Source organism: Ursus americanus, chromosome 34 (genome assembly GCF_024610735.1).
Source record: "Ursus americanus isolate L20-20 chromosome 34, mUrsAme1.1.p, whole genome shotgun sequence".
Taxonomy (NCBI): Eukaryota; Metazoa; Chordata; class Mammalia; order Carnivora; family Ursidae; genus Ursus; species Ursus americanus.
In genome coordinates this window covers 14,405,174-14,432,862 of record NC_142160.1, presented here as the reverse complement: position 1 = coordinate 14,432,862, position 27,689 = coordinate 14,405,174, and the positions used below count along the sequence as shown (strand labels likewise).

The 27,689-nt window shown below is 36.5% G+C and overlaps 1 non-coding gene across 1 annotated transcript; it reads left to right on the top strand.

Moving 5' to 3' along the window:
* Positions 1-3,315: 3,315 nt before the first annotated feature.
* On the top strand, positions 3,316-3,419 carry LOC123781529 (U6 spliceosomal RNA). The gene has a single exon (XR_006776762.1). It is a non-coding gene; the product is annotated as a U6 spliceosomal RNA (small nuclear RNA).
* Positions 3,420-27,689: the final 24,270 nt, after the last annotated feature.

Here is a 27,689-nt window from a genome sequence, read left to right as displayed (position 1 = left end):
CTACTTAAAATTGTCCCATATACTTTAGTATTTTGGTTGCTACCTGAACTCCAAGAGAGTATTTTACTTCTTTTACATCTACCTCCATAATATCTTGTTGTTTAGCCTTGTGATTGATATCTAAACAGTACTAAGTGCTCAAGTTTTTAATGTAGTTGATAGATATTTTTTAAAAATCTTATAGCGCAGCTTTTAAAAACACCAGTTTAGAGAATAGAAGACTTTTTCTCAACAATATCTCCTGCAATATTTTGAGAAAACATATTTTAAAACACAGTAGTGATGTGTAGTACATTTTAATACCTGTTTCTTAATGTTGAATTTATATGTAGAGTTCTGTCAAAGCAGCCAGATGCTTCCATGGTGGTCTGAGGAAGTTTTTCTGTGTGTTTCAGTGATACAACACTCCAGATAAAATCTTGCATATTAGAGTCCCTTTTCCAATTTCAAACCATGAAAGCAACATAAGGAAACAAAACAACCAACAAATAAACAAATCTATAAAAAATGATTAACAAATTATAAGGAAAACTTTTAATAATTGAATAAGTTAAATAATTTTCACATTATGCTATTTTCTTAAGTTAGGGAAACATTTATTCTTCAGTGTTTCAGTTAATGAAGTAGTTAATAGAAACAAAAATAAATGGTTTATTTTAGTCCGTAGCTTAAACCTAAGAAAACCCTTAGTCAATAATCTGTTAGGTACTGCATGCTCTCTATACTGTGATAAACAATTATTCACATTAATGGAAAGAAAGAAAAGCAGGTCTGTAAAATCAGTTTAATTTGGCTTCAAATACATTTTGATTCATGTGTGTCAGCGTTTCTCAAACTTGGCACTATTGACATTTGGACTGGAAAATTTTTTGTTGTGAGGTCTGTTGTATGCTGTAGGATGTTATCAGCCGCTCTGGCCTGTACCCAGTAGAGGACACCGGTACACCCCTCCGTGGTCTCCGAAAATGTCTCCAAACATTGCCCAGTATTCCCTGGAAGGGTGGGGAGCAAATCATGGCTGGTTAAGAGCCACTGATACATATACAGTTGTTTTGTTTTGAGAATGAAAGATTCACAACATTTCACTTTAAATGACAAATCAATCTAAAGATCTGACACAACCTAACTGATGTTCATATCTCACCACTGTAACTCAAATAAAACTGGACTGCTTCTGTGCCAGGCTTAGCTGGTGGCCTTTAAATAATAGATGAGATCAATCCATTGATTAATAGACAGACAGATACCATTTCCCACAAACCTTGTAACAAAAGGTTGTTTTAAGCCAACTTAAAGTTTACTTAAAGGCTTTTAGAATTAAAAATAATGGTAGATGGTAGATTCCAAGATGTGTCTCTTACTTGGCAGAGTTCTATTTAGGATTTTTGAGGAACCATGTTGCTCTCATAACATATGGAAAGTTATTTTCTCCCAGCTTCAAGGTCCTAAGACAACTGCATAATGTAAGTATAATTTCAAGTAGTTATGGGTCCTAACTATGGAGAGGACTAAAATGGTTAGCCAATCCAAGCTCAATTAAAGTAGATTTATTTAAAATTTGTTCTTAAGAGAAGATCTTGTTCTACATCAAGTCTTTTCCTTCCATAAACTCCTCAGTTCTAATTCCATCTGAAAGTATTCAATATGCAGTTTTCCACACCTAAGAAAGTATAACCTGCCACTCGTTAAAAAATAAAGGCCCAGTTGTTAATTTAATATACCTTCAAACTTTGATATCTTTCTACTTGAGCACGTGAAGTTTTGTGCTCTTGTAATTCTTTATGTGAGAAGCAAAGAGATTTTAGAATTAACTCTTGAAGTATTGATTATTATTGAACTCTTTTTAATCTCAGTGAAAAAAACTCTGCTAAAAATAGCAGGACTCTTCAGACCTTTGATTAACTTTACATCTGCCTTTGCTTCTGTGGATATATGTCTTTTAAGCTCTGTGAGTTTAAGATAAGCCTCCAGTTATTAATATGCTTGCAAAATCTACATCTATCATATCATTGCCAGAATCAAGCAAGACAGCAATTTAAATGTATAAGAGAAAAATGAGTCTTGGACTTTCTTTTTACTTTCCAGCAAGATATTTTTATATTCTTTTTCAAGGAATTGGATCATTGCCCGCTTGCAAGAGTGAAGAGGAAAATAATTATCCTTCTTTATAATAAGGTCATGATTTTATTATCATGAATCATGACAGACCTTAGAAGAATTATGAACTTGATAGTTATCTATCAAGAAGAGGAGATTAACACTAATTATGATGACATGGGTACTTATTATTTCAGCAGTGCTAAATAATTCTCCAATATTTAAATAGTTAATATTAACTAATTCCATTCAGCAGAGCACTGTGCTCTGATTGCATTAGTAATATTTTGAATTATGTCAATGACACACTTATAAACATATCAAGAGGGTACTATTTTAATAATGGCATGACCTATGAGGATATTATAGAGGGTTTTTTTAATGACTGCTTTGGAAAATTGGTATCACTTTCTCTGATACGTTTCAGTAATAAGATAAGTCTTACCATTCGTTTATTTTGTTTCCAAAACAGTAGTTTTGCTTTTGATCAAAGTATCGAATACTATTAGTATTAGCAGTAACAACAATTAATATTTCCTGAGTAATGACTGTGTGCCAGACATCTTTCAATATATTATCCTATATATTTTCGAGGCAATCTTTTAAGATAAGTATTATCTTTTGAGATAGAAATTACCACTCCCACAGATGAGCAAACTCAGACAAGAGAATTTAATTAAGTAACTTGCCTAAGATCATACAGTTGGTAAGTGGCAGAGCTCTGATGCAATCCCAGAGAATTGACACAAGCCACTGTGTCAGTGCTACATTATGTTGCCTGAGCTCCAAGATCCCACCAACAAATATAAAACCGAATCATCTAATATCCATCTCCTATCAAAAACCATGCTTAAGAAAATAATAGGTTAATAAACAGAAGTGCTTCCTATCCACTGTCTTCTGCTTAGTGTAGGCTGTATCTTTGAGTCAAATCAGAACACCAAAGGCCCCCTTTGATGATGATGATGATGATGATGATGATGATGATGATGATGATGATGATGAAAGGAATATCTCAAGAATACATGATTGGATTCATCGTAATCCTTGTTCATCATACACTCTCATTATTCATCTCACGTTTTTTAGTTAGCAAGGTAATTACTTTTTATAATGTGGTAAGCACCCAAACCAACTACCCAGTAGGACCTTGATTAAAAACCTACATATAACTTAAAAAAAAAAAGTAAATAGAACTGTAATAAGAAATTAACTTCTGTGTTCGTTTTGGCAGCACATATACTAAAATTGGAACGATACAGAGATTAGCATGGCCCCTGAGCAAAGATGACATGCAAATTTGTGAAGTGTTCCATATTTTTCCCCACAATTCTTTAGTCTTTCAATTTTAATTTTTTTCTCTTTCCTTTTTCAACCAATTTCTTATTTTATCAACTCTTTTTAAAATCTTTTTTAATTTTCATTTTTACAGTACATCCTATCCTTTCATTGTACTTAATTTTATTTTTCTATATATATATGTTTTTCTTTCTTTTCAATTTAGGATGCAGTTTCTTCCAACAGAACAAAATACACCACGGATCTAGTGGATGGCTCTGATCATACTCTCTTTTTTGTTTGTTATTTTTCTTCTTCTTTTTTTTTTTGTTTTTTAGAGTTTTTTGTTTTGTTTTGTTAAAGTCTTTTTAAATTTTCATCGTTGCAATTGCATTTTATCCTTTCAATTTATTTAATTTTATTTTTGTATATATATATAATTTTTTCTTTCTTTACAATTTTGAGATGTAGTTTCTTCTAACAAACTGACCAAAATACACTCAGGATATAGTAGTGTATTGCTCTGTTCACCTATCTGTTTATATTCCTTTTCTCTCTCTCTCTCTCTCTCTCTCTTTTTGTTCTCTTTTAAATTTCATTTTTAAAGTTATATTCTATCTTCCATTGTATTTAATTTTATTCTTGCACATATATAAGTTTTTCTTTAAATTTTGGGATCTAGTTTTCTAACAAATAGACCAAAATACACACAGGATCCAGTGTATTGCTCTATTCTGGTCATCTGTCTGACTATATTCTTTTTTTTTTTTTTTTTTCGGTTTTGGGTTTCTTCTGATTTGTTTAGTATATATTTCTTCGGGGTCGTTGTTGCCATTTTAGTATTTTGTTCTCTCGTTCATCTGTTCTTCTCTGGACAGAATGACAAAATGGAAAAAATCACCTCAAAAAAGAGAGTGGGAGGCAGTACTGACTGCTAGGGACCTAATCAGTATGGACAAAAGTAGGATGTCTAAACTAGGGTTCAGAATAATGATTATAAAGATAATAGCTGGGCTTGAATAAAACATAGAAGACACTAGAGAATCCCTCTCTGGAGATATAAAAGAAAGAAAATCTAATCAAGTAGAAATCAAAGAGGCTGTTAATGAGATGCAATAAAAAATGGAGGCTCTAACTGCTAGGATAAATGAGGCAGAAGAGAGAATCAGTGATATAGAAGACAAAATGATGGAAAATAAAGCAGCTGAGAAAAAGAGAGATAAACAACAACTAGATCATGAGGGGAGAATTTGAGAGATAAGTGATACCATAAACTGAAACAATATAGAATAATTGGGATCCCAGAAGAAGAGGAGGGGGGGCAGAATGTATATTGGAACAAATTATTGTAGAGAACTTCCCTAAACTGGGGAAGGAAACAGGCATCCAAGTCCAGGAGGCACAGAGGACCTCCCTCAAAATCAATAAAAATGGATCAACACCCCAACATATAATAGTGACACTTGCAAATCTCAGAGATAAAGAGAAAATCCTGAAAGCAGCTCGGGACAAGAGGTCCATAACCTACAAGGATAGAAACATCAGACTGGCAGCACACCTATCCACAGAGACCTGGCAGACCAGAAAGGACTGGCATGATATAGTCAAGGTGATAAATGAGAAAAATACACAGCCAAGAATATTTTATCCAGCTAGGATGTTATTCATAATAGAAGGAGAAATAAAAAGCTTCCAGGACAAACAGAAACTAAAAGAATTTCTAATCACCAAACCAGCCCTACAGGAAATATTAAAAGTGAAGAGAGAGCCCAAAAGTAACAGACCAGAAAGAAAAAAAGACAATATACAGAAACAGTGACAAGTAATATAATGGCACTAAATTCACATCTTTCAATAGCTACTCTGAATGTAAATGGGCTAAATGCCCCAATCAAAGGACACAGGGTATCAGATTGTATAAAAAAAGCAAGACCCATTGACATGCTGTCTGCAAGAGACTCATTTTAGACCCAAAGTTACCTCCAGATTTAAAGGGGGGGGGGTTGGAAAACCATTTATCATGCTAATGAACGTCAAAAGAAAACTAGGGTGGTAATCCTTATATCAGACAAATGAGATTTTGAACCAAAGACTGTAATAAGAGATGAGGAAGGACACTATATCATAATTAAAGGGTCTATCCAACAAAAAGATCTAAAAATTGTAAATATTTATACCTCTAATATGGGAGCAGCCAATTATATAAGCCAATTAATAATAAAATTAAAGAAACACAATAATAATACAATAATAGTAGGGGACTTTAACAGCCCACTCACTGCAATGGACAGATCATCTAAGCACAAGATTAACAAAGAAACAAGGGCTTTGAATGACACACTGGACCAGATGGACTTCACAGATATATTCAGAACATTCCATCCTAAAGCAACAGAATACACATTCTTCTTGAGTGCACATGGAACATTCTCCAGAATAGATCACATACTGGGTCACAAAACAGGTCTCAACTGATAACAAAAGATGGAGATCATTCTCTGCATATTTTCAGACCACAGTGCTTTGAAACTGGAACTAAATCACAAGAGGAAATTTGGAAAGAATTCAAATACATGGAGGCTAAGGAGCATCCTACTAAAGAATGAATGGGTCAACCAGGAAATTAAAGAAGAATTTCAAAAATTCATGGAAACAAATGAAAATGAAAATACAACTGTTCAGAATCTTTGAGATGCAGCAAAAGTGGTCCTAAGATGGAAGCATATAGCAGTATAAGCCTTTCTCAAGAAAGAAAGAAGGTCTCAAATATACAGACTAACCTGACACTTACAGGAGCTGGAGAAAGAACAGTAAATAAAGCCTAAACCCAGCAGTAGAAGGGAATTAATAAAGATTAGAGCAGAAATCAATGAAATAGAAACCAAAAGAAAAGTGGAACAGATCAGTGAAACTACGAGCTGGTTCTTTAAGAGAACTAATAAGATTGAGAAACCCCTAGCTAGACTTATCAAAAAGAAAAGAGAAATGACCCAAATAAATAAAATCATGAATGAAAGAGGAGAGATCACAACCAACACTGAAGAAATACAATTATAAAAACATATTATGAACAACTATATGCCAAAAAAATGAGGCAATCTGGAAGAAATGGATGCATTCCTAGAGATGTGTAAACTACCAAAACTGAGACAGGAGGAAATAGAAAGCCTGAACAGACCCATAACCAGCAATGAAATTGAATCAGTAATCAAAAATCTCCCAACAGACAAGAATCCAGGGCCAGGTGGCTTCCCAGGGGAATTTTACCAAACATTTAAAGAAGAAATAACACCTATGCTTCTGCAGCTGTTTCCAAAATAAAATGGAAGGAAAACTTCCAAAGTCTTTCTATGAGGCAAGCATTACCTTAATCCCAAAACCAGACAAAGACCCCACCAAAAAGGAGAATTACAGATCAATATCCCTGATTAACATGGATGCAAAAAAATCTCACCAAGATACTAGCCATTGGGATCCAACATTAAAGGGATTTAAAAGGATTATTCACCACAACCAAGTGGGATTTATTCCTGGGCTACAAGGGTGGTTCAGCATCTGCAAATCAGGCAATGTGATGCACGACATAAATAAAAGAAAGAACAAGAACCATATGATTCTTTCAATAGATGCAGAAAAAAACGTTTGACAAGGTATAGGATCTTTCTTGATTAAAACTCTTCACAGTGTGGGGATAGAGGAATCATACCTCAATATCGTAAAAGCTATCTATGAAAAGCCTACAGCAAGAATATCATTCTTTTCCCCTAAGGTCAGGAACATAGCAAGGATATCCATTATCACCACTGCAGTTCAACATAGTAGTAGAAGTCGTCCTAGCCTCAGCAATCAGACAACAAAAAGAAATAAAAGGCATCTGAGTTGGCAAAGAAGAAGTCAGACTCTCATACATTGTAGACGACATGATACTCTGCGGAAAACCCAAAAGACTCCACCCCAAAATTGCTAGAACTCATACAGGAATTCAGCAAAGTTGCAGGATATAAAGTCAATGCACAAAAATCGGTTGCATTTCTACACACTGCCAATGAGACAGAAGAGAGAGAAATTAAGAAGTCGATCCCATTTACAATTGCACCAAAAACCATAAGATACCTAGAGGCAAGGGGTCTGTACTCAGAAAACTATGGAATACTCATGAGAGAAATTGAAGAAGACACAAAGAAATGGAAAAACGTTCCATGCTCATGGAATAGAAGAATAAATATTGTTAAAATGTCTATGCTGCCTAGAGCAATCTATACATTCAATGCAATCCCTCTCAAAATACCATCAACTTTTTTCAGAGAGCTGGAAAAAATAATCCTAAAACTTGTGTGGGACCAGAAAAGATCCTGAGTAGCCAAAGGAATGTGGAAAAAGTAAACCAAAGCGGTGGCATCACAATTCCAGACTTCAAGCTCTGTTACAAAGTTGTAATCATCAAGACAGCATGGTACTGGCACAAAAACATACACATAGATCAGTGGAACAGAATAGAGAAGTCAGAAATGGACCCTCAACTGTATGGTCAACTAATCTTTGACAAAGAAGGAAAGAATATCCAAAGGAGAAAAGATAGGCTCTTCAACAAATGGTGTTGGGAAAATTGGACAGCCACATGCAGAAAAATGAAACTGGACCATTTTCTTACACCATACAGAAAAATAGACTCAAAATGGATGAAAGACCTAAATGTGAGTCAGGAATCCATCAAAATCCTAGAGGGGAACACAGGCAGCAACCTCTGTGACCTCGGTCGCAGCAGCTTCTTGCTAGACAGGTCTCTAACGGCAAGGGAAACAAGGACAAAAATGAGCTATTGGGACTGCATCAAGATAAAAAGCTTTTGCACAGCAAAGGAAACAGTCAACAGAACCAAAAGACAACCGGCAGAATGGGAGAAGATATTTGCAAATGTTTTATCAGTTAAAGGGCTAGTATTTAAAATCTATGAAGAGCTTATCAAACTCAACATCCAAAGAAAAATAATCCAGTCAAGAAATGGGCAGAAGATGTGAACAAACATTTCTCCAAAGAAGACATACAAATGGCCAACAGACACATGAAAAAATGCTCAATATCACTTGACATCGGGGAAATACAAATCAAAACTACAATGAGATACCACCTTACACCAGTCAGATTGGCTGAAATTAACAAGTCAGGAAACAACAGATTTTGGCGAGGATGCGGTGAGAAGACCCTCTTACACTGTTGGTGGGAATGCAAGCAAGTGCAGCCACCCTGGAAAATAATATGGAAGTTCCTCCAAAAGTTGAAAATAGAGCTACCCTATGACCCAGCAATTGCACTACTGGGTATTTACCCCAAAGATACAAATGTAATGATCCAAACACCTCAATGTTTATAGCGGCTGTGTCCACAATAGCCAAACTATGGAAAGAGCCCAGATGTCCATCAATGGATGAATGGGTAAAGAAGATGCACTATATCTATACACAGTGGAATACTACTCAGTCATCAAAAAAACCAAAATGTTGCCATTTGCAATGATGTGGATGGAATTAGAGGGTATCATGCTAAGTGAAATAAGTCAATCAGAGAAAGACAATTACCAGATGATCTTACTCATATGTGGAATTTAAGAAACAAAACAGGATTATAGGGGAAGAGAGGAAAAAGTAAAACAAGATGAAACCAGAGAGAAGAGACAAACCATAAGAGACTCTTAATTATAGGAAACAAATGGAGGGTTCCTGGAAGGAAGAGGGGTAGGGGGATGGGGTAACTGGGTGATGGATATTAAGGAGGGGGAAAAAGAGTGCATTTTACTCTATGTAAATTGTACCCTAATAAATCTGACCTTAAAAAAATACGGAAAAAACCTTCTATTAATTGTTTCTCCACATTCATTTTTTAAAGATACTTAAAAATTGAGGTATAATTTACTTAGAGTGAAATGCATATATCTTAAATATAAATATTGGTAAGTTGAGCTTGATAAGTGTAAAAATATGCATATAATGGTGAAATCCACATCCTCAAGGCACAGGAAATTTTCAAAACAAAAATTTCCCTTGTGTTCTTTTCCAGCAAATGCCACCCCCCATAAAAGTCACTATTGAACTGAATTCAATCATAATCACTTAGCTTTGATTATATCTAAAATTTCATAAAATATATACTCTGTTTATGGCTTCTTTCACTCAGCTTTATGCTTTTAAGATTTTGTTATATTGTTTCATGTATCAGTATTTCATTCCTTCATATTGCAGAGTTGTATTCTGTTTTATGAAAATACCATATTTTATCCACTCATATATTTTTGAGTTATTTCCAATTTTTAGCTATTATTTACAAATCTGCAATAAATATTCTTGTGTAAGTCTTCTGTGAACAAAAATTTTGTCTTGAATAATTACCTAGGTGTGTAATTGCTAACTCATAGGATAGATAATTTATTTTTGTTGAGATATAATTGATATATAACATTGTGTTAGTTTTAGGTGTACAACATAATGATTTGATATATGCATATATTATGAAATAATTACCACAATAATTTAAAATCTGTCACCACACATAGTTACAATTTTTTGTCTTGTGGTGAGAACCTTTAAGATTTACTTTCTTAGCAACTTTCAAATATACAATACAGTATTGTTACCAATATCCACCATGCTGTGTATTGCACCCCCAGGACTGACTTACCTTAGAACTGGAAGTTCGTACCCTTTGACCACCTTCATCCATTTTGCCCATCTGCCACCCTGAACTCCAGCAACCACCAGTCTATTCTCTGCATCTATGAGTTCTGTTTTTTTTTTAGATTCCACATATAAGTCAGACCATACAGGATTTGTTTTTGTCTGACTTATTTCACTTAGTTTAATACCCTCAAGGTCCATCCCTGTTGTTGCAAATGGCAGGATGTTTTTCTTTTTTTTTCATGGCTGATTAATATTCCATTTTGTGTATTTGTGGGCGGGGGGGGAGGGTGAGTGGGTGAGTGTGGATGGGACATTTTCTTTATTCGTTTGTCAGTGGACACTTAGGTTGTTTTCATGCCTTGGCTATTGCAAATAATGTTTCAGTGAATGTGGGAGTGCAGAAATCTTCTGGAGATAGTGATTTTGTTTCCTTCAGATAAATACTCAGAAGTAGAATTGCTAGATCATATGGTAATTTTATTTTAAAATTTTTAAGGAAGCTTCATGCTGTTTTCCACAGTGGCTGCGCCAATTTATATTCCCAACAGTGCACCAACAGTGCACAAGGGGTCCTTTTTCTCCAAATCCCTAACAACACTTGCTATTTCTTGTCTTTTTGATACTAGCCATTCTAACAGGTTCGTGAGGTGATAGCTCATTGTGATTTTGATTCGCATTTCCCTGATGATTAGTGATGTTGAGTATCTATGTACTTGTTGACCATCTGTATATCTTCTTTGGAAAAATGTCTATTCAGATTCTCTGTCCATTTTATAATTGGACTTTTTTTCTATTGAGTTATATGAGTTATTTATCTTGGTTATCAAAGGGGAGGTCGGGGGGATGGGTGAAATAGGTGATGGGGATTAAGGACGATCCTTGTGAAGAGCACCGGTGTTCAGTATGTGAACATACTGTTCAACTGAACAACTTCAGTAAGTGTTGAATCACTAAATGGTACACCTGAAACTGATATTATACTGTATGTTAACTAACTGACATTTAAATAAAAACATAAAAAAATAAAATAAATAAAATAAAACTTACCCCTTAACCACTTTTAAGTGTACAGTCTAATAGTCTTAAGTATATTCACATTGTTGTAAAACAGATCTCCAGAATTTTTTCATCTTGAAAAACGAAAACTCTATATCCTTTAAATAACTCTTCTCTTCCCCTTCCCTCCAGCCTTTGGGAACCACCATTCTACTTTTTTTGTTTCCACGAATATGATTACTTTAGATACCTCCTGTAAGTAGGATCATACAGTATTTGTCTTTTTGTAATTGGCATATTTTACTAAGCCTAATGTCTTCAAGGTTCATCCACATTAAGGCATATGACAGGGTGGTTGTTGTTGTTGTTTTTTTTTCCTTTATAAGGCTAAGTAATATTCTGTGGTATATATATATATATACATCTACATACAATGATGGTATATATATACAGTGAAGATAGTGAAGATAAATATCTTCACTATCTGGGTATTCATGCTGTATTCTGTATTCTTTTTGTAATTGGCATATTTTACTAAGCCTAATGTCTTCAAGGTTCATCCACATTAAGGCATATGACAGGGTGGTTGTTGTTGTTGTTGTTTTTTCCTTTATAAGGCTAAGTAATATTCTGTGGTATATATATATATATATACATCTACATACAATGATGGTATATATATATACAGTGAAGATAGTGAAGATAAATATCTTCACTATCTGGGTATTTATGCTGTATATATATGGTATATATATACAGTGAAGATAGTGAAGATATTTATCTTCACTATCTGGGTATTTATGCTGCTTCCACCTCTTGGCTTATTGTGAATAGTGCTACAGTGAACATGGGTATGCAAATATCTCTTCAAGATCTTGATTTCAGTTCTTTAGGATACATACTTAGGAGTGGAATTGCTGAATTATGTGGTAGTTCTATTTTTAATTTTTGAGAAACTGTCCTACTGTTTTCCACAGTGATGGTATCATTTTACAATCCCACCAACAGTGCATAAGGGTTCTAATTTATCCACATGCTCACCGACACAGTGTTTTCTGGTTTTTGGTTGGTTTTTTATATTAGTCATCCCAATGGGTGTAAGGTGAGAGGTTTGTCAATTTTATTGATCTTTTCAAAGAACCAATTCTTTACTTATTTTTCAGTTTTATTGATTTCCTCTCTTAACTCTATTATTTTCTTTATTCTGCTTGTTTTAGGATTATTTTGCTCTTCTTTTCTAGGTTCCCGAGGTAAAAACATAGGTTTTCTTGATTTGAAACTTTTCATCTTCCTAATGTATGCATTTAGTGCTGTAAATTTGCCTTTTAGCACTACTTTACCTGTGTCCAAGGAATTTTGATGTGTTGTGTTTTCATTTTTATTCAGTTCAGTTCTTTTTTTCCCCCCCTTTCAGACTTTCTATTTGATTCATGTATTCTTTAGAATTGTGTTGTTTAGTTTCTAGCTGTTTGGAGATCTTTCTGTTACCCTTTATTATTGATTTCTACTTTGATTCTGTTGTACCAGAGAATATACTCTGTATGAATGCAATGCTTTTAAACTTGTTGAGGTTTGTTTTACGGAATATGGTCTGTCTTGGTATAGATATGACACTTGAATGTGTAGTCTTTGTTGTTTGGTGGTATGTTCTATAACTGATATAAATTATGTGATTCTCTTCTTTAATGTGTTAATGTGTAAATTACATGGATTGATTTCCATATATTAAACCAACTTTTCATTGCTGGGATAAAACCCACTTGGTTATGATAATTTAATGTCTTTATATCTTGCTGGATTCAATTTGATAATATTTGTTTGGACTTCATGTCTGTGTTCAAAATGGGTATTTATCTATAATTTCCTTTGTATATAATGCCCTTAGCTAGATTTGGCATCAGAGTTATGTTAGCCTCCTGACTTGAGAAGTATCTCTACCCTATAATTACATTAAAGAGTATATAGGGGCACCCGGGTGGCACAGCGGTTAAGCGTCTGCCTTTGGCTCAGGGCGTGATCCTGGCATTATGGGATCGAGCCCCACATCAGGCTCCTCTGCTATGAGCCTGCTTCTTCCTCTCCCACTCCCCCTGCTTGTGTTCCCTCTCTCACTGGCTGTCCCTATCTCTGTAAAATAAATAAATAAAATTAAAAAAAAAAAGTATATAGAACATTAACAATGTTATTTTACTAAATATTTGATAAAATTCCTTATTAGGTGCTTTGGATCTGAAATTTTCATTGTGGGAATTGCTTTAATTACAAATTCAAATTAATAAATAAATATGGAGGGGCACCTGGGTAGTTCAGTAGGTTAAGCGTCTGCCTTTGGCTCAGGTCATCATCCCAGGATCCTGGGATAGAGCCCTGCATCAGGCTCCCTGCTCAGTGGGAAGCCTGCTTCTCCCTCTCCTTCTTCCTCTTCACTCTGCTCATGCTCTCTTTCATTCTCTCTAATGAATAAATAAAATCTTTAAAGAAAATAAATAAATAGATAGGGAGGTTTTAGATTTTCTATTTAGTGTAGTGAGAGCATGTACTCTACCTGATTGTTCCCCTTTATCTTATCAAAACACATTTACATTCAGTGAAATTTGTAATTTAAGCATGCAATTCTAGGGGTTTTGACAAACATATCATAGCCACCAAAATCAAAATATAGAGAAGAATCATGCTCTACCACCTCTGGGCCAAATGTAGCCCATGGTCTACTTATGTTTAGCCCTTCAGGTAAGAACCTTTTTTTATATTAATAGAGGGTTATAAAAATACAAAAAAGGATCTATGACAGGGACCACACATGGTTGTAAAATATTTACTATTTGACCCTTTATAGAAAAACGTTTGCCAAGCCCTGATACAAAGCAGTTCCTCAACCCCCCAAAATTCTACTGTGCCCCTTTGTCATCAGCTATCCCCCTTAAGTGCAGCCCTAAACAACCCCTGAACTATTTTCTACCTCTGTTAGATTGGTGCTTGCAAGAATACCATATAAATCCAGTGTTAAACTATGTAACGTGCAGAGTCTGACTTCTTTCACTTAGTACAAAGCATCTGAGAGTTATATATGCTATTGCACGTATCCATAATTCCTACTCCTAAAGAATGGACTTTTGGTTTCTCAACTCCTACCTGGAGCATTTAGTCAAATCTCTTTACTTTAGTCAGAAACCCAGCATCCCCCAGCACTGGGCAACTGCCAGAATCTCTGTTTTGCAGCACAGTATTTGGCCAAAGACTAAAAAGTTACATACAAATTACTGGGGTTTCTTCTCTGCATTTGGACCCTCCTTTCTGTTACTGGACCTTGCAAATTCCAGCTGACTCAGCATGCCCGAATGGTGCTCCATAAGAACACTGCCTCACTTTCCTGTGCTGCACTTAACAAATTTCAGGAAACTGAAAGCTGAGTTCACTGCATCATTTCCCTTCTCTCAAGGACCACAGCCCTGCACTTGCCCAACACCAAAAAGTAGTACCTTTATATGTTTTGCCCATTTCTTACTTTTTATGGGGTTAGGGGAGAGCAGATCCAATATCCATTATTTGTTCATGGCTGGAATTAGAAATCACTTGGTTTTGAATCATTTAAAAAATGAATAAATTATCTATAAGCGTTTAAACAATACTGAGATCAACTCAGACAATGTCAGTTTGGCATTCTGCTGTTTTAGTGAAACTACACTTACACAAATGATCTCTATAAATGTAAATTTATAAATTAATGCACATTTATTAAATTTTAATAACATATAATGCACATGTATTGAATTGTTTATAGAAGGCAACTTTGATTTTTAAAAAACTTTGTGTAAAATTTACCTGGATATGCTGCCTTTAATTGTGTTTGTTATCTGTAGCTATCCTGCTGCTGTATATAATTAATATAACTAAAAATACTGAGGCACAACACAGTGTAACAGTTTCCCCTTATCAGTGGGGTATGTTTCAGGAACCCTCAGTGGATGTCTGAAACCATGGATAGTACTTAACCCTCTATCTACTATGTCTTTCCTATATGAACATACCTACGATCGTTTAATTTATAAATTAGACATGGTAAGAGATTAACAACAATAACTGATAATCAAATAGAATGATTATAACAATATTATAATAAGAGTTATGTGAATGTGACCTCTCTCTCAAAATATCTTATTGTACTGTACTCACCCTTCTTCTTGTGATGATGTGAGATGATAAAGTGCCTACGTGATGAGTTGCAGTTAGGGGAACTTGGCCTGTGACATAGTGTTAGGCTATTATCGATCTTCTGAGAATACATCAGAAGGATTGTCTGCTTCTAGACCACGGTTGACTGCAGGTAACTGAAACCACAGAAAGCAAAACTGCGGACAAGGGGGGACCAATATATGTATTGCATATAATCCATTGAAAGTCACATCTTTAGAGTATTACATTCCTCTGTTAATGGAAAGAGATAATAAATAATGAAGAACCAGCTGCCATTTTGAATTTTTAGCCTTACCATTGCTTTGATGCTCAAGATATGAATTAGAAAATGTTGCATTATGTACCATAGTTTACAAGTCAAGTTTACAAGTCAACTACACTTTTCCTGCAGAACCCTGGGGTCTTGTAAGGAATGAGAAAGTAACTGTCTTCTGGGCTTAGAAAGTATCTCCCAGGAAAGCCAGGAGGTGGAGTGGAGTGAGATTGTGGTTTGGAGTCAGCCTAATAGGGACTTGAATCTTTTATTGAGTATATCACTTTAGACAAATTTTCTTATTTCCCTGTGCCTTAGCTTCTATTTTAAGCATAATGGAGGCAGAATTTCCAACCTAAATGGATCGTTTTGAGATTTAGATGATGTAGTATATACAGAGAACCCACCTCAATCCTGGGGCATAGTAGAAACCCATTGGTTAGGTGCATCAGTTCTGTCCCTATTCCACTGCCAGCACGACTAAAAAGTTTTCATATATATATTCTAATTTTATATGTGTGTATATGTATATATAATACAGACATATTTGTAGAAGAGAAAGTTAGCAGTTTTAAATCACATCTCTATCCTATGAAATTGGAAATTTACCATCTTTGTGCCTCAATTTTCTAATCTGCACAGAAAGTGTTATGTTCAGCTGCTCAGGAATTTTTTGAGGATGCATTAACTTTCCATGGAAAAGTAGAGCTTTTGGAAACTCGGAGAAAAGAAAAATGAAATTCTAGGAAATAATTTATTCGTCAGGGTCTTGCAGAGGAAAGGCAAGGTTTTGGTACTACCTCTCACTGCCATTTTCATTTCCCTGAGCCTTAAGTTTGGGTTTCTTTAACAACCGTAAGCTGAGTATATTTTTTTTTTCTAAAAACAAAATAAATGAAAATCTTGAATTGTACAGAACCAGTGCCCACAGCCAGCATTACCTTTTTGGAAGCTGCAGTTGCTTTAATTTACTGTTACAGTCCAAAATGTAGTACCTTTCAGGAGAATGCTCCTTGGAAGCAGGGAGTTCGAGTCCAGTTGGACATCAGTGTGAATACTGTCATCGGCATTGGCAAGATCTTCTCACCTAACATTTGGAGGTGACGTATAGTCACTGTGCCTTTCAGCAGGAGTGCCCTGTAGAGGATTAATACCCAAATACCCAAAATCTGATGATGACAAACCTAAGTCTGTATTCCTCTCTATTTCAAAGTCCCAAAGTCCCCTTTTAGTCAGAAAGAAAAAGATACTTTTAAATAAATGGGAGAAATAGTGAAGGTAAATTCTTGGTTAAAGTAATTTAATCATCAAATTGTATGATAGAAATGAATGTGTTTACTCCAGCAAAACATATAGCATTACATAAAAAGGCCTAAGGAAAAAAGAATGTGCCTGAGAGAAAAAGAGAGACAGAAAAGAAGAAATCTGCAGAGCCATATAGGGTATGTGTGGGATGGGGGGGGGGGGAGAGGACGAGCAAAACCACAAGGCAAGAATATCACACTTGCATTTGTTTTTTAGTAACTTTAAAAAAAATGTCATCTCTGCACCCAACATGGGGCTCAAACTCAGGACCCCAAGATCAAGAGTCAGATGCTCTACCGACTGAGCCAGCCAGGCACCCACACACTTATGTTTAAACAGAACCCAGAGGTTGAAACTCACACTCACTTTGGGATGCCATTTTGTTGTCTGTGGCAAGATCATTCTAAAGGGTTAGCAAGAGACAGTGGAAGGGAGATTTGGAGTCCAAGAGACCTGAGATCAGTAACCCTAGCCAAGTTACCTAAGGCCTTCTGATCCTCCATTCCAATTTCCTGAAAATGGGTGCGTTAACAATAATTGTACTTTCCATGGATGTGAGGAAGAGTCAATGAAATGAAATATGATAAATGGTTACACAGTGATAATATAAACTTTTTAACAATGCAAAGTTTAGTAACTCTTGTTTGTAAGTACGCAATATTGAACTTTAGAGTATCAACCCTGTTCAGTTCACACACAGTAAATTCCACAACAAAGCAAATTATATTAATTTCCAGTTCACAGATCATTTTTAAATCAAATATTTTAGGGTTTTGAAAGTATTATTATAATGTTTCACAATAAAGAGTCTGTTTTACATAGTTGATTGCCAAAGTTCTACCACTAACCATTTAGTATATTCTTCTACCACTGACCCTGTAATTCCCAGAGTTGGATAGATCTTCTAGGATTACTTTATTTCATAAAAATATTGAAGACCTCTATAATAAGATGTTTTTAATATTTTAATTTGAAGTTTAGTGGATAAAGTTTTAAAAGTATCTGCTTCATGAATTTTCTTATGGGCTTCAAGGTACAAATTAATAACCAATATTGATCTCTCACACATATCCTTCCCCTCACTTCTCCATATCCCCAAACACCTAACTTTTAAGTCTTTTTTTCCTGTTGCATCTGTGACAAAATTAACATGGAGTTCAGCAGTTTATTCAGGAAAGTTTCAGAAAATGTCTTTTGATCTAACATATCGAAGAAAAGAATCTGGGATCCCAAAGTCACCCAGCAAAAGGCAGCATTGTCTTTTCATCCTACAGCTGCGTAGAGATGTATTTGATAAAGTTGTTTGGTCATATAAAATAGAAGTGCACAGGACTATCCTTCTGGGGGTTAAGTCCATACCCTCATCAGTTCTGCTAGGGTTCTCAAGCAAGAAAGACTCTGTCCATATTGCTTCTGCACCATGCAGCTAATCTTTGAAGACACAGAGTGACATTTTACCAATCTCAATAACACCTGGTAAGTGCCTCCTGTTGATAGTAGTACTGTGTTTTAATGAACAAATAAATGGCTTATCTACCCTTCTTGGCAAGAAACCCCAGCTATTGAGGCGAAGCACCAGCTCTCCCTATGTTACTTGGGCTAATTGACTCTTTGGATGAAGTTAAATCACACTTATTCCCAGTGGGATGTATGTTTGCCAGTAATCAATAGCTCAACGAGATCCACATGGCAGGTAATTAAGTGGAAAGTAATTAATACCCATCAAAGGTTTTATTAACTGTTTGCCATTCCTTCACTCAAAAGTCCCACTGTACTGTAAATAAGGGAGGAAGAGGCAAGACGAGGGGGGCGGGAGCTAGTTTTGTTTTGTAGGAAGCCAAGTAATTGCAGTTTTCTTCCTGGGTTCATCCCATTTTGAGGCTAGGAACTGCTCTTCAAGTTATTTTATTGGCTTGTTCTCTTTGTTCCATTTTTGCACATATTCAAAACTAGGATCTCAAATAAATGCACTATTGTAGAAAAACTGTTTTATTCTGGTATGAAGAAAAGGAAGAAAATAAGATGATACAGTATTAGGGAACTGTGTGTTGAAGAAATTGAGTGCTGATAGGCTGAATTTGGAAGAATCGATTCTACCTAAAAGGAAGAGAAAACTGTTCTCTTGGTGAATGGAATACTCGAGATGGCTTTAGTTATTTTTTTATTACTATCTTAGGTTCTTCAGTTTAAATTAATCATTAAAAATATTTTATTTTCGCTTTTACTGAGAATAAATCCTGCCTATAAAACCTCACTTACATCAAGAAAGATTTTATGTTGTGGACTATCCTCTTTTTTTTTAATCTGCCTTTTGTGCAGGATACGTTCAGAGGACAAGAGTCTTTTCCTTACGTCTTTTTCTCCTTGCTCATCTTTTGATCAGGGAAAAAAATTGAATCAGTTTCCAAAGAAGTCCTGTCTGTAGGTGGGACTCAAATAAGGTAAGAAAATGACATCAGAACGAGGCCTAAATTAAGAGAGCACAGAGCAGGTTAAACCACTGGGAACAGTACTTCCTTTACTTGGAAATTTCTGACCTATTGACCTGGTAAGACTTAGGTTTTGAGGCCTGGATCCTTTACTTTCAAAGTCCTTCAGTTAGAGATTTCAGAATACATGGGGCGCCTGGGTAGCGCAGTCGTTAAAGCGTCTGCCTTCGGCTCAGGGCGTGATCCTGGCGTTCCGGGATCGAGTCCCACATCGGGCTCCTCCGCTGGGAGCCTGCTTCTTCCTCTCCCACTCTCCCTGCTGTGTTCCCTCTCTCGCTGGCTGTCTCTCTGTCACATAAATAAATAAAATCTTTAAAAAAAAAAAAAAGAATACAGTGGCATATGTTAATGATAGGGCCATGGGGAAGAGGTTGTTCTCAGATTAGATCTTTGTTACCCAACCCTTGTGATACCACACTAGCATCCCTTTCTTGTAATTACTGAGACTCCAAAACAAATTTTTTTGGAAGTAATGGCGGCACACGTGTTCAGGATGACAAAGGCTACCAAACATATGAATATGTGACAAAGTTGTGTATGCCTATTTCACCCTGTTAAAATGATCCCATGCTTATAGAATTTTTATAGTGCCAAACAAAAAAATTATTTTAACTATGACCCTACTTTATTCATGAAAATGAGTATTTTATTTTTGTTGTTATTAATGAGAGATACATTTTATTTACTTTTTTTTTTTTATGTTCAGTTAGCCAGCATATAGTGTTTTAACTGTAAGTCTGGGGTCCTAATTGAGAGATGAGCATGTATGTCATGCTTGCTCTAGAAACTTGCTCTAGAAAGGGAGCTAAAACTACAGATTCTTCGAGTATTGTCTAACTTTTCTATGTATTCTTTTACGCTCAGAAAAATACATATTGCTTAACTTAATGTTATTTATATTATTATTACTCAAACATTATAGATATTCACACATGGATTACATCCATATAATATAAACGAGTGAGCCATGTGATCACATTATAAATGTTTTTTTCTTTACATCAAACGTTCTCCCCCCTCCTTTGCTTGACCTCCACTTGAACTTCCAGAGTACTCACTTTATTGTATGTACGTGTATAATACAATCACATATATAAACATACACATATACATACATAAATTCACAAAAAATATACTAAAAATGTTGAACTTTCTCTGAGTCCTATGCTCCTGAAATGCCGCAGGGGTTGGAAAACTCATCCCTGCCCCACCCTTTTGTAATCTCAAAGAACCACCCTGCCCTCCTGCCTTAGGAGATAAAACCCGTCTGATACTTCCTTACAACTCAGTCTTCCTGTTAACCTTTCCTCATGACGCCCTTGTTTGTCTTTGCAAAACCCATAACCCCTTCCTTTTTCAGTCCTTTTTTTTTTTTTGAGTTGTCCCTTATTAATGAATGTTCTATTGCAGTTGCCTGAATAAAAAAAATATCTCATTAATTGTCCACTGCATTTTGCCTGCCACCATACACCACACACACACATACACACGCAAGTGCACAGGCATTTTTTTTTCCTTTACAAGAAATGAAATTATATTATCCTATCTGTCTCAGCAGGACCTCATGCAAATTCTCCCAATAAAACTAGTATTGCTTTAATTCCTTATTTTTAACAACTGTATATAATATTCTTTGGCTTGAATGTACTATGATGTATTCCTCTATTGATGAGCAATTCACTTTGCTTTCAATTTTTGCTACAATAAACAATAGATAATACATATGTTCACTTTAATATTTAAAAGAGGATACCATATAACTTAAAAAAAAACATGTAATATTTCACGTTTCCAAATAAAAGACCCCTTTGCTAGCATCCCTGCCAAAAACAGGTGTTAATTTTGCCAGTCTGATTGGTATCATATTAACAGGACTTTACTATTCCACTGTCTTTGTCAACATAGCTTTGTTATTCTGGAGGATTCTTACTCAGAAAGATGAGAGTTGCAAACAACTTTATTTTTAATTCCAAGAACTTCCTGAAAGATTCATCAGCCCTTCAAGAGAAATTGCCAGTTTACATCCAAGACTCCAAGCATCTTGCCTCAGTATACCTGACTGTATCCAGTAATCCTAAAGCTTATTTTATGATTCTTCCCCAGTCCTCATCAACTCCCTGCATTGACAAATCTACTTTAAACCAGTCTTCAAAAACTCATGACTGTCCTCACTGGTTGGCTCTCTGGAGGTGGTGCAAAAAAGCAAAAAACTCACCTCTGTCTTCTCTACAGGTTGTTTTGGTGTTATTTTGCAAAGCCCGTATTTACAGGAGGGATTTCAAAACTTCTTTCCCTGGGAAGTTAAGGTCACCCATTTTGCAGATAAAGGGACAGACGAATTCTTCTTCTTCTTCTTTTTTTTTTTTTTTTAAGATTTTTTTTAAAAAGATTTTATTTATTTGACAGAGAGAGGGCAAGAGCAGGCAGAATGGCTGGCAGAGGGAGAGGAAGAAGCAGGCTCCCCGCTGAGCAGAGAGCCTGATGCAGGGCTCATCCCAGGACCCTGAGATCATGACCTGAGCCAAATGCATCTGCTTAACCCACTGAGCCACGCAGGCACCCCAGGCACAGATGAATTCTAAGGGATAGAATGTGAGTTGCCCGTATCAGTCAAAGAATGCACGACCAAAGTGACTGAAGGGAAAGGTCTTAAAATTTTGGCCTTTCCCACTATGTTTCCAAAAATCTTGTCAATACACAAGGATAAGCATTGCATTCTAAGAAGAGAAATGGCTCTTTCTTCTGGACTCTTAAATTATTCTCCTATTATGAGAGAGCGGGGGTGTTTTTATTTTGACATATACCTCATAACTTCTCACATGTACTCTGTACTGTGTCACTAGGGGAAGACAAGTTTAGAGGAGTTTCTTATAGTTGGTATACTCAAGAACATACCGCCCAAAAAAAAAAATATTCTTCTGGCTTCTTTGTATGTATTTTCTCATTTACTTCTCATCAAAAAATACCTAAGAAGTAACTATGACAACAGTCTTTGCATAAATGAAAAAAAAAAGGAAGCTCCAAAAAACCTAAGTAGCTAGTCACTGCTCACGCAGGTAAGGAGTGACAAACTAGATTTGAGATCCAGATATATCTGCTCTCCTCGAGCTTGTCATTGTCCCCTAAACTCTACACATTTGAGAGGAGAAACTAGATACTTCTGTTAGAACCGTAAAACACTGTTAAATGGGGACTTTAATAGTATGTTAATGCTGTTGATGGCTCTAAAAATCCCTGACTTAATTCCTGAGCCAGAATTTCTGTGAGAAATAGGAAAAAATACAGCAGTGTGGGGCCCAGGAGCACTATTTTACTGTTTGCATTTCCATAGAGGAAGACTACGAGCAGGTCCGTTGTTGAATGGTCAAGATTCTTGAGTTATGCTGGAGCTGTATCCAGTTTTGCTTTTGAGCAAAAGCATGGAACTCCGGCACCTTCACAGGTGCATAGGAAATCCAGCCGAGTGGATGGGGTTTCAAGATCATGCAAGAAGGTGAACTCAGACAAGAGGGTTTTTAAGTGTCTCTAAGAAAATGAAACACTTAAACACTTACTTGCTGATTCCTAATAATACTGTAGGAAACACATCGGTAGAAGGTGAAGTCAGCAGCGAGAAGGCAACAAAAGATAGGTTCTGGATGATTGATTCCTGTGCCATAATCATCATGACATCATTTCAGCCACCATTTTTCACATACTTATTACTCTGCATGAAGAATTTTTTTTTTTTTTTTTTGATAAATCTTCAAGGGGTTGCTATTCTCAACCCCACTTTCAGCTAAAAAACCTGAGGCTTAAGAAAGACAAAGACATTTCCCAAAGTTCGTAGAGCTGGTAAGCGGCAGAGCCTATATTCAAAGTCAGGCCTTTAACCATTAAGGCCAAAGTCTAAAAAGAGGCGAATCCTAATGTATGGATTTCCACAATTAAATAATTTTAAGAATTTAAAGTAAATTCAATGCCGGTTATTCCAATATCAGTCTTCTGATAGGTAGAAAGGAAAAGATCCTGCTACCTGGGTCTAATTGGAAGCAATTACCAGTACAAAGAGAGTATTCTGCTGAACTACTGATACTGCATGCTACATAGTTTTAAAGAGGAACGTGGCTCCTAGCACACCCCAGCACGGGTGCCACTCTATAATTATACTGCTAGCAGCCTTGTAATGAGGACTTTCTTTTTCCCCTCTAATCAATATAAATGCCTATCAATGTAAAATAGCCACACGGTTTTCTACAATCAAAGTAAAAAGCAAGCTCGGGCTGACATAGTATCTATAATATATCTAAATGTAGTGCTTTTTTTTTTCAGTATGCATTACTGGTATTAACATGCACTGAGGATGGCCAGCATGCAGGAATAATTAGAACAATGGACACCTCAAAGGGAACACAGAGATGCCCCGCTGTACTGATAATGAAAGGTGCTATCAGAGGCAAATCACACCCAATTAAGACATAAAAAGGAGACATTATTAATGCTTAATTCTGACTGTGTCAAGAATCTCTGTTTGCCTTCCTTTATTGCTGATAAAATCGTTGTCCTGGCCTTACTGCAGAATTACTGGTTGGCATTACATTGTGTTATAGTCACTGTAACCTACTAGAAATTTTTATGTTTGTGTATTTATTCGTGGGCTTTGTGATTTATATCACTTAGCATTAACTTTGTAATTCTTTCAAAAAATGCAAAGCCTCTGAGCACAACCAGAAAAAAAAGCCAAAAAACTCTTTTCACAACATTCAGAACTATTCAAGATGACCTTGATTTAAATTTGTGTGAGATATATGGACTTTGAGCTGGGTCTTTATTTGGTTTCTTGTTTTTTAAACTGTGTGTACTTTACCGTGAGTATCTGAAGACAATATTAGGAATACAGTAAGGGCTTTTTTTTAGGGGGTTGGGGTTGGGGGAGTTAAAATCATTGCACCGCACCTCACTAGGAATTGATGGTAATCCTTAAATAGTGTGACTAGATGGCCTTGGTCTTATCTCCCCTGGTAGCTGTTCTGGGGCTTTCTGCTCCTGTCCCTCACCATCTCTGTTGTGCTAGATATATGGTTCCTGCTGCAGGACGCTTTGCTCAGTCTTGGTCCGTTCTTGACAACTTCTTGAAGGGGCATTCTTTCAGTTTGGAGCCTGTCTTTGTGAATGTTGGGAATATCTATGTAATGTTGCAGAACCTATATTCTCTTTAATGACTTGGATTGTTTTTGTTTTGCTTTGGTATATGAGAGGGGTCATAATGATCTTTGGAGGCAACACAACTCTTCCCGCTTGAAATCCAAAATAAGAAGTGGTCTTCCATTATAGCTGCGTCATGACACTTTCGGAGTAACACCATTCGTGTTCTCCAGGCAATAGGAGCTTGGTGTCCTGCTTAAGATGGCCTAGGTAACACGTGTGAAAGTATAAAGGATGAAGTCAATTCAATTCAGCAAATGCATGTTGAGTGTTTAGTAGAAGCCAAGCTTATGTAAGCTGGTTTCTCAACATCAAAATAATTCATAAGCTGGTCCACTAAGGACTCGTGCCCATGATGACTCATGCTATAGGGAAATTCTGGAAGTGGTACTGATGCAGCATAAGAGTGCACAAGGATCCTCCCACACATGTTCTAAGAGAAGAGAGAGAGAAGCACATTGCTCTTCCGATAATAATTTTACCTCTTCAAATGTTACACTTTTCATAGTCAGGGTAGGAGAACAAATACAATCTAATCAACATTTTGTATCTCTACTCGGTCATCTTTACTCTTGAGTACATGATACTTCACTGCTCTCCACCAAAAGGGACTATGTAAATAGTTGTCAGCCGATGATAAAAAAAGGGGAGAGTTACGAGGGGCCAGTAAAGGGACTTAGGGCTGAGTCTTCTACAGGAGCAGAATGAAGGGAAGAAATCATGACTTTGCTTTGCCTCAGTGTTCCCTCCACCTCCTAAGTCAACACTGGTCACTGTTGGCATCAAAAAGAGGAGTATAGATGGCAACAAAGGGCCAGGCCAGATCAAGGCCAGTCTCCATCTCTTGGGCTGGTGACATATACTGGGAGACTGGATCTGAGCAGTTCCTGGTCCCTTTATCCCCAGCAGAAGAGTTTAGTGTCCAAACTAAATACTCAAGAAAATAGGAGTTAAATATCCTTGAAATTGTCCAACTCTATGACAGATGGATTTCTAAATTCACAGAGACAATGGAATTGTTACATTTTAATATACCTTCCACTTCAAACGTTAACTATGGTATTCTTTTCTGGTCCTCTATTATACATTGTTTCTTCAAAATTAGTCGTTTTAATATGCAAGATTATGCACATGGATGTTAATTATTTTTTTTTTAAGTTCTGCTTCCAGCCTGGAACTTTTTCCTTCATATTTCCCCAAGTCAGAATGGCAGATACTTCACACGTGTGCTGATTATCTGCCTTCCCCAGCCATGGCAGGTCCTCCTAATTAATTTTCGCATGCATTCCTATTGAGTCTCAGAATCCTTCTCAACACAGCTTTACTCCAACACCGTGATCAATCAGAGTTGTCCTGGGAAATTAAAACAATGGTCCTTGACATAGATAGTTGCAGAAACTATAATTCAGAGTTCATCCCTTACATTCTTGTCTGTGTTGTGTACTCACTGGCTTGTGGCTGGATCTGTGTGAAACAGTTTTTTCTTTAATGATGCTTTTCTGATGTTGACTTTATATCTTTTGTTAATTGTTTATATATTTTATTTTATTCTGACTTTAACCAGAGTGCAAATCAGTTGTACCACAGTATTCAGAACTGCCCATTGCTCTGCCCTCACTCATTTCAGAAGGTCTTTACCGCTGCCATTAAGATCCCAAGAATTAGTCACTTCAGTTTTCATTGGGTAAAGGATGGGCCCTGGAGCCAGACAGCCTGTTTTACATGGCCTTCCATTCGTTTCTTTATCTGAAAATGTGGATACTTAAGAGTATCAGCCTCCTACAGCTGCCGTGAGGATTAAATGGGTTAACGCATGCCAAGCACTTAGAACGGTGCCGGTCACATGGTCCATGTCCAGTGCGCGTTAGCTGCTGGCCATTCCCGTATCACTGGCTGTTGCTGTTGACCCTGGCTAGATGGATTTACTCTCTTTCACCTGTGCATTCTCAACATGGAAGAACTGATCTCTTATTTAATCAGCTTCTACTCACAGAACCAAAGGTTCACAGTTATGTAAATGGGGCCACATTAACAGCAAGAATAGCTATGGTATCAGGTTCACTGTGTCTTTAACTCACTTGCTTCCTCGGAGCCCTATCTCTTTGAAAGTGCTCTCAAGTGGTCCTAGGAGTCTTCAAAGAGTAGCTTTCTAGGCTTCCCTGCTGCACTGTTGTGTCCTCCTGCCTTCCGATCTCCCACCTAGCATCGCAGTCTTTGTTGTTGCTCTGCTCAGCCCTGCAGTCAAACTCTATTGCTGTCCAATCGATCTTTCTGTGATTCTGAGAATGCTTTATGTTTATACTCTCCAGCATAGGAGCCACTAGCTGCAAGTGGCCGTAGAGAACCAATGTGGCTGGAATGACTAAGGACCTACATTTCTTATATCGTGCATTTTTAATTACTTTAAATGTAAATAGCCACATATTGCTAATGGGCATGGAATTAGACAGCAGTTGAACCTGCAGCCACCAGAGTTATGCCATGTTCTGCATGGATAAGAGGAAGGCATCCATGTTCCTAAGTTGTGATCGCTTAGTCTCTTGGATGCTTGAAACAATCCTGTGTGTGCCCTGTGCCTCACAGAGCCCTCTTTGAGAAGGTCTTCAGTTTCAGTCTGCAGCTCCCCATTCTCCAGGTCACAGATACTAGCCAGGTTGGAGAAGGACACAAAGGAGACATTTAAATTAAGTTTCTCACTCCACCCCTCTGCCTTCCCACCTCCATCACAGTGCCCTCTTTCTAATTTCTTCTCTTCCACCTTCCCTTTTTCAAATCAATTTATGCATATTGACTTCCCCAAGAGTACAGTACACAACAGTTTGATAGCTGTCATACACATGAATTAGTCTAGATATTGTGCACATGGATAACAACAAATTAGTATGTACTGTGTTCAAAGCTATTAGCATCAAGAAGTGATGAGATAGAAACTTCTCTATTTCTTCTTCCCTCTCCTTTAATCTCATCTCCATTGCTACCAGTCTCCAGGAAATCCTCCCAGCATGTAAGGATTCGGCCCATGATGCACATCTTTGTCTTTACAATTCCAATCATCCTCAGTATCTGAATTACTTGAAAAATGCAGATTTATAACCCTGAAATACTCTAGCTGCACCGTTCCTCAATGTTAACAAATTCATTTGCATTCCTCCTTCTACACCTAGAAGGTGGCCATATCCCGCCTCCTGCATGTTTTGGATCTAATCCACCTACAAGATCTCA